Source organism: Mesocricetus auratus, unplaced genomic scaffold, assembly GCF_017639785.1.
Source record: "Mesocricetus auratus isolate SY011 unplaced genomic scaffold, BCM_Maur_2.0 Super-Scaffold_100003, whole genome shotgun sequence".
NCBI classification, from domain to species: Eukaryota; Metazoa; Chordata; class Mammalia; order Rodentia; family Cricetidae; genus Mesocricetus; species Mesocricetus auratus.
In genome coordinates this window covers 115,025,217-115,040,845 of record NW_024429188.1, presented here as the reverse complement: position 1 = coordinate 115,040,845, position 15,629 = coordinate 115,025,217, and the positions used below count along the sequence as shown (strand labels likewise).

The 15,629-nt window shown below is 39.0% G+C and overlaps 1 long non-coding RNA gene across 1 annotated transcript in view; it reads right to left on the bottom strand.

Moving 5' to 3' along the window:
• Positions 1-15,629, bottom strand: part of LOC121140043 — a 174,968-nt gene that overhangs the window by 27,872 nt on the left and 131,467 nt on the right. The window lies entirely within an intron of this gene.

Below are 15,629 nucleotides of genomic sequence, written 5' to 3'. Positions count from 1 at the left end.
AAAAATTAAGTCATAATGCCACAGAGATCAATGGACATCCATGTTTGTCACAGAACTGTTCATTAAAACAATGTCACAGAATTGGCCTAAGTACCCACCAGAAGTTGAAATGGATAAGGAAAATATATTTATACAAATAGAACATTGTTTTGACCCAAAAAAACCAATAAAATCATGATGATTGCAGGTAAAGGGATGGAACTGAAGATAATCATGACAGGCAAAATAATCCAAACCCAGAAAGACAGACATTATATGCTCTCATACATATCTGAGGTCAGATTCTGAAAAACAGACATGGCAGTAGATAAAGATCTATTTGCCTAAAAAAAAGGAGTGAGGGAAGGTGGGAGAAGGGCACATGCAGGGCAGGATAAGATCGAAGTACATTATATTCATGTATGAATATGTTACCACAAATAACATTGTTTCATAAAATTAACATGCTAATTAGGATTAAAAAGAGTCACATAAGTTGTAAACACAAAATCATCGAAAATGGACAGAGAGAAGCAATCCAGTATTTAAAGATACATAAAGATGGAGAACTTTCATAGTACTGAAATCATGGGCACTAGAAGTCTTTAAAGTGCTGGGAAAATAAAAGTCAAGTCATAATTTTGTACTCAACAAATATATTCTTGCCTTCATATCAGGTGGATTGGTCCTGCCTCAACTTGATATGCTGAACTTTGATGACTCCCCAAGGGAGATCTTGCCCCCTGTGAAGAGCGGATGGGGGCTGGGAGGGGGATGGTGGTGGCAGGAGAAGGGGAGGGAGGGGAACTGTGGTTGGTATGTAAAAAGAAAAATATTAAAAGAAAAGAATGAAGGAAAACACTGTATTTTGAATTGTAACAAAATGAAAAAAATCATTTGTTAGTACACTTAAATTTACCTGAAATGCTAAATGTGTAGGAAAAACGGCTGCAATACTTTGTACATCAGTGACTTTTTTTCACTATAAATGACTTATGCATGGGTTGATTAGAATCTGGCATGCTCTTAGGAAAACACCTTGCAATTTATCTTGGGACAAGGCAATGTAAAGAGTCTCATGAGGCATGATCCCAAGGACATTTCTCATCTATTGTTATATGGTTAGTTGAACATAGAGCTTTCCACACTCCTCCAACTAAGGGTGAAGATGCAAGAAGTCCTTGATTCATACTTTGGAGTTGCTTATTCATGGGTATGACAACTGATTGTTAATGCACCCTGTCTCCTGGGTCCTCTAGTTCATTGAAATGAGGTAGGAGTAAAGCTATGCTGATCTTTTGTTGTCTAAATAATGCCTTGAATCTACTATGATTAGTTCTATTCTATTCTTTCTTGACGAGTCTAAGGAATTGCAATGAGATGACCTAGTGGCTGCAAAACGGAAACTAAGAGATCCTCTAGCTGTACTAGTACTGCTGCCTAGCTTTGGCTTGACCTCTTGACAAATGAATGTACTTCATCAAGCTAAAGGGAAATTAATCCAAGTGGAATTTCAGAGTCACTTAAAATGAAGCAAAAAAATAATTTATATGTACACATTCATACATAAACAGTTATAAACTGGTTTCATTCCTTCTAATTTTTAAAACACAGAATTTCTTTGGGGAAAAGCATATGGTACTTTGTAGGTTATATATATAGAAAAGGCCAGAGAGAGAGGTTACATTTATCTCTAATGTTGCAAGAATAATACATTTCATACAAAGTTTTATAATCTTATAATACTGTCTTTAATTAAATCACAAAACACAATAAAAGTTCTTAATAAAAATACTACTAAAAAGAAAATATAAAATGCCAGGAATCTTTATATTATATGGAGAATTGGGAGTAAAACTACTTAAAATAATCTCATTGGCCTTAAACTTGAAGCATGTCTAAATATATAAGCAAATAGCTTGGGCATTTTTTAAAGTGAAGAATTAATGTAAATGGCAAGAACTAATATTATAAATGTCTCAAATTAACATTCCTATGAAAATCACCATTGCTTTTTAAAACTTTTTATTTTGAAATATGAATGTACAAGAGTTTGCAAAATTAGCTCATAGTCCACTGTATTTTTCCACTTGTTCCCCACAGTGGTGACATATTATATCATAGTAAAATACGGTCTATCAAACTATAGAGCTTATTCAGTTTTTCCAATGTTTACATTAATTTGTGGGTGTGAGAGAGAGGTATATACAATCACCATCACAAAGTCATTTGCCCACTCTATTCCTTAATAATAACACCCACTCCTTGCTTTTCCATCTTTCTCTGGAAACCACTAATCAGATATTCCACAATTCTGTATTTGTCATTTCAAAGGTTTGTATAACTAGAACCACAAGGTATTGATCCTTTGAGATTGACTTTTTCCAGTAAGCATCAAATCCTTCATATTCATGAAGAATTTTCTTTATATAGCACTTCATTCCTTTTACTGTTGAGTATAAAATGGTATGCACGTACTGGAGTTTATCTACTCACCGACTAGAAGACATTCAGGCTGTTTTCAGTCTGGGATGATTATGAACAATGCTATTATGAACATCTGTATACATATTTTTATATGAGGATAAATTTTCCTTTATGAAGGATAAATACTCAAGAGTGTTATTCCTAGGTCTTATAAGTAATTGCATATTTAGCTTTACAAGAAAATGGAGAGATTAAGTGTGGAACTCAGCAGTAGAGCACTTTAATAACGTGCTTCATACTCAACACTGAAAAAGAAAAAATGCAAACAAAAGGAGATAGTCTTCCTTTTAGAGAAGCTATACTATTTTACTCTGATAACAGGGTCTTTAATAGTGAAAAAAAAGGTTTAAACTTTGAAAGTTTAGTTTTATGCATTACAACAGGTATTTACTTTTATGAATTATACTGTAGATAGAATCCTTCACCAACTCCCAGACATAGAAATTTTCCTAGTATTTTGAAGGATTTATATTTTATTTTAAATCCATGTAGATCCAATTTGCTTTAAGAGTTAGTCTGTACAAATGGGCAGAAGACAAGAATACACAATTTACTTCACCAAAGAAAGAAACATTAATATCAAGCAAATACCAATTCATGTCACTTATTAATTAAAGAATGCAAAATTATAACAATAACAAATCATGGTTTTGTTTGCTTTGTGTTTTGGGGACAGGGTCTCACTGTGTAGTCCTGGCTGGCCTGTAACTCACTCTGAAGATCAGGCTGGCTTTGAATTCAGAGATCTGCCTGCCTTTTTCTCCCAAGTGCTGAGATTAAAGATGTGTGCCACCACAGACAGCAACAAGTAGTGTTGTTTTTAAATACAGTAAAAAAGTTAAACAACTTCTCCATCATAATCCTCCACACTCTGCACTTGGTTCATAGCATTATGATGATACTTTCCATTTGTATTGATATTGTTCAGGTATAATCAGGGCAACACATCCACAGGCTATTTCCAGCTCCCATGAGAAGTGATCGCACAGCAGGCCGTCGCATACAAATGCTACACAAGGACTTGCTGAAGTCAGTCAGCAAGGAAAAGAGCAGGAGGAAAATCTGGATAATAGCCTTTATTGGATTTTTCGTGGAAAAAAGGAGCAGGCAGGGAAGGCCAGCTGAGCAGGCTTAGAATTAGATGGTTAAATACTGTCAGTGATCTTGGGCGTAGTCATTAGTTGCCATTATCTGAGCAAGTTGAGAGTGTTCTAGACTGCAGAATCGTGGTAAAAATGAGGTGGATATAGAGATATGGAATGACGATTATTAGTTGGTTTGCCTATCAAGCAAGTATTTATCTGTAGGGTTCAGCTAACTTTGGGAGGAGCAGGCCTTTGCTATATCCACAGGGCCCTAAGATGTCAAAGCAACAGAAAAATGCCTAATAAATGTCATGTTTTATTGAAAACAGTTAATAAATATGGTGTTGTGGGGATGTACATTTGATACTGAAGTTATTAATACATGTCTTTGCAGTTACTGTGTTTTGAGTTATCCCCAAAGCAATAAATATGCAATTGGATCACCTCTCATAACAGAGGAATATTTACTATCTAGGCAGTACATTTTCAGGATCTTCTGACCACAATATATCAAAGATAGTGTTGTAAAAGTAAAATAAAGCCAACCAACAACAGCAATTGGGCAGAATATAGGAGAGTAAGCCAAGTATACAGAAAGGGAAATTTCCTCAGTCTTCCAAAGTCTCCAAGGAGCCATTTAGTTCTGGCCTACCAACCACTGTGCAGATGCCTAGATGGGAAGTTTTGAGTTTAATAAAAACCACATGAGGCTAAACTTCTATCATCAATTTCTTTAAAGTGACACAGAGTATCCTTTTACCTTTAAGTCCTTATAAAGTTCATCTCTTGTGTAAATTCCTAGTTTCAGGGTACTAGATGCATGACAGACAATGGCAAAGGAAGAATAAAACCATTTAAGAGACACTCAGTAACTGGCTCAAATGTACATGGAAAATGATATGCTCTTTGTTTTAATTACTATACTGTTTGCTATTTCAAAATATTAGAAACAACAGAAATGTCCATAAATTAAAGATCAAATCATCTGTGACACATATGCACAATGGGGTTCTAAGAGCTGCTTTAAAAATTAAAAGAATGCATTTGCATAGTGTATGCACAAATCAGAGAAACAATTTTCAAGAACTGGTTCTCTCCTACCACTTGGGCTCTGGAGATTGAACTTGGGTTGTCAGACTTGGCAGCAAATGCCTTTTCCTACTAAGCCATCTCACCAGCCCTGAAAGAATTTTTACAGTGCACTATCATTTCTGTAGGATAAAAGGGGATCCAAAAAATGGAGTGTGTGCTGAGGCAATGGCAAGCATGAAGACCAGAGTTAAGATCTCCAAAACCTATGTGAATTTCCAGAGGTCTTGGTGGTCTACCAGTAATTCCAACCTTGGTAGGCAGAGATAGGGCAACCCTGCAAGCAAGAGTAGCCATATCAATGTGCTTGACTGAGAGACCCCGACTCAATAAATAAGGTGAAAGAGCAGCTGAGGCTGACTACTGACATCAACTTTGGGACTCCACATGCTTATGCACACACACTTATACATGTATGCAAACCCTGCAGACAAGCATGCATGCTACACACACATGAAATGGAAAAAGAAAAAATAACAGTGGGCGTGCACCTTCTCATTTGTACAAAAATAAAAACATAAAATATAAAGCAGAAATTAATGTTCTTATTCTCCTTAGGTGGCAGGCAAAGATATCATAAATAGAAATGGAGGTGAGATGAATATATATTAAACTTGATTTCACTGGGCAAAGATGTTAAAAATGGAGAAAGAGGATCAGCATGATGACTCTGTCAGTGGGTAAACACACTTGACACTAACTGTGCCCACATGTGACTTCAATCCCCAGAACTTACATAAATAAAGGAGAACAGATGCCCAAGAGTTGTCTTCTGACCTCCAAATGTTATCCTCCAAATGTTATGGGTTCTCATGTTCTCTCTCTCTCTCTCTCTCTCTCTCTCTCTCTCTCTCTCTCTCTCTCTCTCTCTCTCTCTCTCAATGAATTAATAAAGTATTTAAAAATTCAAGAATAAACCCTGTGATGTTAGTTTGAAATTAGAAGTAGAGTGTGAATGATAGAAGCATACATGCAAAAATTTTTGGGCAAAGTATACATGTTCATTCACAAAATTATTATTAATTACAAGGCTAAAGACATAACTTCATAGTGGAGTAATCTGACAGACATTGCTTTAACCAAGTGACTAAAGTTAAAAGCACTAATTATACAACTCTTAGATGACATATATTCCCAGATAATATGAACTAAAAAAGGCACACATATTTCTTTGATATGCCTTACAGAAAAACTCAAAATACATATTAAAAATCACTTAAAACCAAAGCAAATGGTAATCTACAAAATAGTTAATGAGACTACTTCAAGTTGTGAAACACAATGAAAGACTCAAACTATTTGATAATAAAACACAAACCCAGAGCCGGGCAGTGGTGGCACACGCCTTTAATCCCAGCACTCTGGAGGCAGAGGCAGGCGGATTTCTGTGAGTTCGAGGCCGGGCTGGACCGATAGCCTCCAAAACAATACAGAGAAACCCTGTCTCGTAAAAACCAAAAAAAAAAAAATAACACAAACCCAGATTAGGGGGCAGATCTCTGATTTCAAAAACCAGCCTGGTCTATATAGTGAGTTTCAGGCCAATCATGTCTCCACTCAGGGCTGGGTTTATAGGCACAGTATACAGTTTTTGATATGGGTACTAAGGATCTAAATTGAGGTCCCCATGCTCTGCTTACACAACAAGGCCTTTACTGACTTAGATATCTCTCCAGCCCTGAATCTTGTGTTATTAATTGTCTTTTATTATTTCATGCATGTATACGATGAATTTTGGTCATTTTCATCCCCTTACTCCTTTTCTCTCACAACTGTCTACACCACTGAAGATAGTGATACCTCTCAGCCAGCAGCCATTAACTGCCAACAGTTCAGAGAGAGGGTTGAGTCTGTTTCCCATCAAGGATCAAATGTTGACAAGCTCAAACTTTAGCGGATCTTATGCTAAACCTATGCAAAAGTCTAAGGCTAAGGAGGACATAGGTCCTAGGGAGTAACCTACTACTGTTTATATCCACATATTAGTGATGCCCTTAGCCATGGTTAGAGACATTTCTTCGGGTGGATGTCAGGTAACACAGGGGTTCATAACTTGTCAAAGTGCTGAGAACACATAAATGTGACAGTTCAGTGCTTGGGACAGAATGAATGACAACAAAAGACAAGTCTAGGATTTTTTCTTTGGTCTTACTGTTGAGTTCTCACTGACCATTCATTAACTGTTATAAGAAAATCCTTTACCTTTTATTTAATAACTTTGCATTTTTAAGTTCAGGATCTTTGACTTAGCTTTTAAAATTCTCTAGTCCCCAAGTCATATATTTATTTCTGAGGCATAGAACCTAGTATTTAAGAACATAGACTTTTAGCTGGTGGTGGCACATGCCTTTAATCCTGCACTCAGGAGGCAGGGGCAGTAGGATCTCTGTGAGTTCCAGGCCAGCCTGGTCTAGAGAATGAGTTCCAGGACAGCCAGGACTGTAATTCAGAGAAACCCTGCCTGGAAAAACAAAAGCACAGACTTTGGAGTTTGAAAGCCCTAATTCTAATACTTTTTCTGGCATCCCCTGGCAGGTGACCATGTTAATTCTTTGCTGTGAGCCCATCTCCTAAATTATTTATTTTCTTTTTCCACTATTTTTATTTAAATTAGAAACAAGCTTGTTTTACATGTCAATCCCAATTCCCTCTCCCTATACTCCTCTCCTGTCTCCCACCAAACCCCTAGCCAATCCCCTTTCTGCTCCCCAGGGAGGGTGAGGCCTTCCATGGGGGACTGTCAAAGTCTGTCATATCATTGGAGAAGGGCCTAGGCCCTCCCCCATGTGTCTAGGCTGAGAGTATCCCCCTATGTGGAATGGGCTCCCAAAGTCTATTCGTACACTAGGGATAAATACTGATCTACTGCCAGAGGCCCCATAGATTGTCCAGGCCTCCTAACTGACACATCCATTTTCAGGGGGTCTGGGTCAGTCCTATGCTAGTTTCCCAGCTATCAGTCTGGGGTCCATGAGCTCTCCATTATTCAGGTCAGCTGTCTCTGTGGGTTTCTCCAGCCTGGTCTTGACCCCTTTGTGCATCACTCCTCCCTCTCTGCAACTGAATTCCAGGAGTTTGGCTCAGTGCTTAGCTGTGATTCTCTGCTTCTGCTTCCATCAGCTACTGGAAGAAGGCTCTAGGATGGCATATAAGGTAGTCATCAATCTCATTATCAGGGAAGGGCATTTAAAGTAGCCTCTCCACTGTTGCTTAGATTGCCAGATGGTGTCATCCTTGTAGATCCCTCGACATTTCCCTAGTGCTGGATTTCTCTTTAAACCTAAAATGGCTCCCTCTATTATGATATCTCTTTTCTTGATGTCCACTATTCTTCCACCAACTCACTCTTCCTGCTCCCTCATGTCCTCCTCTCCTCTCCTCCCCTCTACTCCCCTCCTCTCTCTCCTAATTCTCCCTCCCCTCCCCCCATGATTCCAATTAGCTCAGGAGATCTTGTCCCTTTCCCCTTCTCTGGGGGACCACGTTTACTTGTCTCTCTTAGGGTCCTTGTTTCCTAGCTTCTCTGGTGGTGTGGATTGTAGAGTGGTAATCCTTTGCTCTATGTCTAAAATCCACATACAAGTGAGTACACACTATGTGTCTTTTTGTGACTGGGTTACCTCACTCAGGGTGGTTTCTTCTAGTATCATCCATTTGCCTTCGAAATTCAAGATTTCACTGGTTTTCTTCCACTGAGTAGTACTTCATTCTATAAATCTACAACATTTTCCTCGTCCACAACATTTTCCTCATCCATTCTTCAGTTGAGAGGCATCTAGGTTGCTTCCATGTTCTGGCTATTACAAATAATGCTGCTACTAACATAGTTGAACAGATGTCCTTGTTGTATCAATGTGCATCTTTTGGGTATATGCCTAAGAGTGGAATTGCTGGATCTTGTGGTAGACTGATTCCCATTTTCCTAAGGAACTGCCATGCTGATTTCCAAAGTGGTTGGACCAGTTTGCACTCCCACCAGCAGTGGAGGGGTGTTCCCCTTTCTCCACATCCTCTCCAGCATAAATTGCCATTGGTGTTTTTGATTTTAGCTATTCTAATAGGAGTAAAACAGTATCTCATAGTTGTTTGGATTTGCATTTCCCTGATGGCTAAGGACATTGAGCACTGTCCTAAGTGTCTCTCAGCCATTTTAGATTCCTCCATTGAGAATTTTCTATTTAGTTCTGTACCTCACTTTTTAATTGAATTGTTTGGTGGTTTGATGGCTAGCTTCTTGAGTTCTTTGTGTATTTTGGGTCTGTTGGGTCTCTTCACCTTCTTCTATACCTAGTTTTCTTTGGTTTGGTCTTTTCACAGTGTCCCACATTTCCTGGATATTTTGTGTTAGAGATTTGTTGTACTTAAGAATTTATTTGTTCAATGAATCTATTTTCCCTATTGTATCTTCAATGCCGAGATTCTCTCTTCGATTTATTGTATTCTGTTGGCTATGCTTACATCTATAATTCCTGGTTGTTTACCCAGCTTTTCTAATTCCAGGATTCACTCAGACTGTGTTTTTTTATTATCTCTATTTCAGCTTTCAATCTTTGTACTGTTTGAATTGTTTCTTGCAATTTTTGGTTTGTATTTTCCTCTATTTCTTGAATTTTTTGTTTGTTTTTTCTTCCATTTCTTTAAAGTATTTTCTCATTTCCTCTGTTAGGGTCTATATCATCTTCATGAAGTTGTTTTTAAGGTCATTCTCATCTGTTTCACCCATGTTGATATGTTCAGGTCTTGCTTGTGTAGAGTCCCTAGTCTCTGGTGTTGTCATATTGGTTTTTTTGTTGTTGAATGTGTCCTTATATTGTCCTCTTCCCATCCCTTCTTCCTGTGGGTGCAAGTGAGGTCTCTTCTTCTCCTGGTGGTTATGGGTCCAAGTTTCTCTTCCCGTGGGTACAAGCAGGTCTAATACTCCAATGGGTCTCATGATGGGTACAGGTGTGTCTGAGATACTTCCTTTCCCAGTGAGTGGAGGGGGGACTAGCAGTGCGATGTTGACAGACTCTGGATGGATTGATCTACCTGGGTCAAGTGAACCTCTCCCCTGAGTGGGGGCAGAACTGGCACAGGGATATCAGCAGAGTCTGAATTGTTTGGTCTGCCATTAGGCAAGTTGACCTGCCCACAGTCTCCAGGCCAGGAGATTCCAAAGAAGGCAAGCAGAAGTCGGTCCTGAGATAGGGGTCCACACTCAACTCTCCCCTGAGTGGGGTCAGGACTAGCACAGGGATGTCAGCAGACTCTGGATCTTTTGCTCCACTGGTGGTAAGTCGACCTGCCCACAGACCCCACGTCACAAGATCCCAAAGAGTGCACCATCTCCTACTTTATAAAGTACAATGATGTCACCTATAATTAATGAAGTTGTAACGAATGAATGAGAGAATCGATGTAAAGTACTTAACACTGTACATAGCACAGTGTAATAACTCCAATACACAGGAACTAATAGCAACTTTGAATGGATCCTATTATTTTCATTTTTCCCATGTTGCGTTTACTCAAACTGTTCCCTTCAAATATACTTCTGTTTGTAGAAATTCTGTTATTTGAATCCATTACCCAAAGTCCCTTTCTCAAAAATTCTTTATTTTTGTCCCACCAGATTATTCTCTCTGTGTTTCAAAAATCCATTCACCCACCCACCCCCCAAAAAACCCAATGAAATCATGAAATTCGCAGGCAAATGGACTGAACTGGAAGAAAACATCCTGAGTGAGGTAACCTGTAGGGAGAGATTATGCATATCCATGGCTCCATAATGCTAACCACTCCCATGTGACTCTCTCTCTTTTTTTCCATATTTTAAAATATTCTATTTTAAATATTATTGTCTTAATCATAACAATTGTGCATAACTATGGGTCATGGTTACATTTTCAATTTCTTTCTTTTAATTTTTATTTTAAAATTTAAATTAGAAACAAGGTTGCTTCACATATCAATTTCAGGTCCCTCTCCCTTTCCCTCCCCTCTGCCCAAGCCCTCCCACCAACCCCTCCAATATCACCTCATTTCCCCAGGAAGGGTGAGGCCCTCCATGGGGGTGTCCATACTCTGTCATTTCATCCAGGGCAGGACCTAGACCCTCCCACAAGAGTCCAGGGTGAGAGTGCATCTCTCATTGTTGGATGGGCACCCAAAGTCCACTTGTATGCCAGGGATAAATACTGATCTGCTACCCAAGGCCCAATAGATTACCTAGGCCTCCTCACTGACACCCACGTTCAGGGGGTCTTGATCAGTCCCATGCTGGATTCCCAGACATCAGTCTGGTATTCAAGAGCTAATCCTTGTCAGGTCAGCTGTTTCTGGGGGTTAAATCAGCCTAGTCTTCTCTCTTTGGGTTTTGGTTTGACCTGAAGAGCAGCGTGTGGACCTTTGGTTCTTGGCTTTTTTGGCTTTTCAAGTAAGTGACTTCTCTTTCAATAAAATCATAGGACATCAATATTTTGTTTAATATTTCTGCATTAGTAACCCAATCAGAGAAAGACAAGCAGGGTATGTACTCACTCATATATGGATATTACACATAGAGCAAAGGACTACCTGCCTACAGTCTACACCACCAGAGAAACTAAGGAACAAGGAGGATTCTAAGAGAAGAACACATGGTCCTCTGAAGAAGGGGAGGGAGACAAGAACCACTGAGCAAATTGGGAGCATGGTGGGAGGAGGGAGGGGGGAAAGGGAGAGGGAGAGAAGGGGAGAGGGGATGAGAACAGGAGAGGACAGGAGGACTGAGACAGGGGAGGAATAGAGGAGGGCAAGAAAGGAGATGCCTTGATAGAGGGAACCAGGCCAGTATAAGTTTGGAGAGAGGTCTAGCACAGGGGAAATTTTCAGGAATCCACAAGGATGACCCCAACTAAGAATCTAAGCAGTGGTGGAGAGACCACCTTTGATGCCCTTCCTCTATAATGAGATTGATGATTACTTTGGTTGCCATCCTAGAGCCTTCATCCAGTAGCTGATCAAAGCAGAAACCGGCACCCACAGCTAAACACTGAGAAATACTCCTGGAATCCAGTTGCAGAAAGGGAGGAGGGATGAGCAAAGGGGTCAAGACTGTGTTGGAGAAACCCACATTAACTGTTGACCTGACCTAGTGAGAGCATGGAGATCCTAGTCATAAATCTGGGGAGCCAGCATTGAACCGAAGCAAGCCCTCTGAATATGGGTGACAGCTAGGAAGCCTGGACAGTCTATGGAACCTCTAACAGTGGAGCCAGTGTTTATCCCTAGTGCACAAGTGGACTTTGGGAGCCCATTCCCTATAGAGGGATACTATTGCAGCCCAGGCCTAGGCCATCCCCCAAATGATGTGAAGGACTTTGATGGCCCCCTGTGGAGGGTCTCACTACCCTTGGGGAGTGGGTGGAGTGTGGGTTGAGGGTATTAGTGGGGAGCATGGGATATTGGGAGGGTGAGGGAATTGGGGGATTTATATGTAAAATAAGAGTGCTTCTAAAATAAAAAAGAACAACAACAACAAAAAAAAAACCTCCATTCACTTGGGTTAGGCTCCTGCTTCACACAAATTTGTATACTTCCAGGCATTTCCTAGGGTTGCAGTTGCCCTGAGGAGGTGCTTTATAGCTCCTGCCTGAATTAAGCCATAGAGTATACAAATGGTACATGATTTCCTAGAGCTTTCAGTAAGAATTCTGAGCACTTGAGCAATAAATTCATCCCATGTCTCATTTCCACTAACAACCTCAACTCAGTCTTAAAACACATAACTAATAATTGCAGAAAATAAGAGACTGTGGAATGCTCAGCCATCCATGAGACATCTACATCATACCTCTAGTCTACAATGCTCAGGGATCATTGAGAAGAGGGGAGAAGGCATATAGCTTGGAAGAGCTGGAGGTTTCAGGGAACTACTCCAAAACAGTGTTTCTAGCCATGCGGTACCACGACACAGATGAACTCTTCCATGGCTGGGTCCCATGCACAAGTCCTGCATAAGATCAAGAGTCAAAATTCCAACAAGAAGGCAAGGCTTGTAAAGTCTCTACTACCACCTGAGGGATTATTGGCTGCTGATAAATGGGTACAAGAAAATGTGAAGGAGATTTGGTGAGGGAAGCCACTGAATACTTTGAGGAAAAGGAAATATTTTTAAAGATAGATGTCAAAAAACTGAATTGAGGTATGGAAACAGATCAGATGATGATGGAGGGGAGGAATCCTGATGACATTTGGTCCAGATGATAATGTTGTCTTGGATACACATTTGTCTTACCTGTATTTTGCAATTCTGGCCCAGCCATTTTCTATTGGAATTTTCAACAACAAAAAGAATAGTCATGCAAAGTTTGAGAAATAGTTGATAAGCAAATATAAACATATACAAATGACAAATATTTTTATTGATAGAAAAGATGTTATTTGCCCATAGGAGAGCATAAAGAAATAATTGTAGGTTTGCGTGCTGAAAGCTTTGCCTTCAACATAGTTATTTGGAAGAGGTGATGGAATATTTAAGAGACAAGTTTATTTGGAAGTAGGTGAGCCATTGGAAGGAATTAAGATACATAGCCCTAGAAGCACCTTGAATTATCTGTTTCAAATGTGACAGCAAATTTTGCCACTCCCAGATTTCTGACTTCTTTTATCATCGTGTTAAGTTCTCCCTCTCATACTGCAACCATCAGGTTCTCTGCCAAGATGGAATGAAGCCAAGAAAGTCCTCACAGGAGTTGTTGACAAGATGTTTAAGCTTTCCACCTCACAAAACTAGCAGATAAAATATGTTCTTTATAAGTTATCTATCTTCATGTATTTTGTTACAGAAGTGGAAAATGAACTAATACAATTATTTTTCTACACCAGTGTGTACTTGTTATTTAGTAAAATATGAGCAAATAGAACTATCTTTCTAAAAGTGGAAGAAAAATATTTTCTCCATCTCGTGGAAATGTGCTGACAAATTCTGGATGAAACAAAAAAAACCTTTCCTTCACATTACTTACTTGAGTATGTTTGCCATGCACATGGTTAAAGTGAATCAAAATATGGAGATAGCCTTGAATGTTTTAATAATGAGGTAAGCAATGCTCAATTACCATTTAAGTCACTCACAGACTTAACAAGGGAGATGTGGTCTGCTGCAGTGCAAAAGATTGATCCACACTGGGATGTTCTCTGTTAACAGAAATAAGGGAGACTTATGCTCTCTTGAATGAAAACAACCCTACCTTCTTCACTCCCAGGCTCTAATGCCTCCCTTTTTCTCTTTCCCCCTTTCTTTCTGGCAGAGACATTTAATGAATGTCTATAAGGTACTGATGTCTGAACCAGGTGTTACTTGCAAAATGAGAACAGATAAAAGGCTGTTCTCAGAGGCTTAGCTGAAAGATAGGCCTATAAATTAGAGCAGAAATGAGCCACTTAAGGTTCCTATCCTGGAGGTACCACCAGGTTGATGAATTTGAAAAGGTAAAGAATTGCTTATGATAGCTTTCTAGGGAAGTATCCCACTCACATCTACTCTGATTTAAATATTTATCAAGTACAAAACACTAGTTACAAGATGCCCCCTCAAGACTTCAAAAATAGTCTTGCATTTTTTCATTTTGTTTGGGCTGTTTGTCAGTAGGAGATGCCCATAAAGTTTAGTTCTTTTGTAAGCATGTCTACCTTTTCATGTTGAAAAGTCTTCTGAGTAACAGTAAGAGTTTTTAACTATTAAGTATGTTCCCATAGGTTTTATATTATATGTCCTAATTGACAAATTCTGAATCCTGTTAAATAAAGATATGCATTATTTCACTGCATTTGGGAAGTCTTCATCTTTATTTATTCAAATATTTAGTTACCTTCCACCTACCTATATCTTTCCTGTGACTTTCAAACAAACTTGTCATTTCTTCCATCTTTAGTTTCTCTCTACACTTCCCAACTGTTTAATCCATTTCTAATGTCATCTGATAAAATTTTCCAATTTTCATCCTGTTATTTTTCCACCTTACTAATTAATTCTTCAACTATACCAACTCTTTTATTTACCCCTTCATCAATTTGTGTGTGTGTGCATGTGCCTATGTGTTTGTGTGTGTGCATGTGTGTGTGTGTGCGTGTGTGTGCGTGTGTGTGTGTGCGTGTGTGTACGTGTATGTGGAAACCAGAAGCCTATGCTGAATGTCTTTCTCAATAGCATTCCACCTTACTTTTTGAGGCAGGGCCTCTCAGTAAACATGAAATTTACTGATTCAACTAGACCTGCTCACCAGTAAGCCCCAGGGACTTTCATGTTTCCACCACTCTGGTGCTTGGATTCCAAATATACCACTGCATTCAGCGTTTTTATGTTGATTAGGGGGATCTAACTTAGGTCCTCCCACTCTGCAACCAATAGTTTACTTACTGAGCCAACTTTGTTTCCAGCACTGAGTTCTTTATTTTAACTCATTTTTATAGCTGACATTCCTAGATGGCATTCTTTATAACTTTATTTGTCCATGTCACTGACACACATATGTTATTCAATCTTATTCTATTTTGTTTTCTATTGTTATTTTCACTAACTCATCAATTATGTCTTATGCCGCCAAGTTTGTTGAGCTTCTTCAGAAAGTCATAATACTTACAGGATGGTCTTTAAGAGGACTCTTTGTCTCAGTAAATTCTAAAGACACCATAGCAGTTTTTAGACTGGCCAGACCACATTGGTTATAATTTCTTACCAGCTCCCTCATACTAATTTGAATGAGCCTACTCTTATTCTATTGAGTTTAGCATTTTATAGTCACCCTTTCTGAGGTTTATTTGCCCATCACTGATGCAAATTTCCATTTCTGTTAATGGGTCACCACATGACAGTAGCTGTCATGGCTAACTGGCATAAAGCATAACCATTAGTAGAGCTACACATTGTGAGTTATTGCTCTTAAACCTGAAAATACGTTCCAAATCTGTTGAACAGAGCAGCATTGTTATTTTTAGGGATAGGACATAGAGGAGAAAAGACTCAAT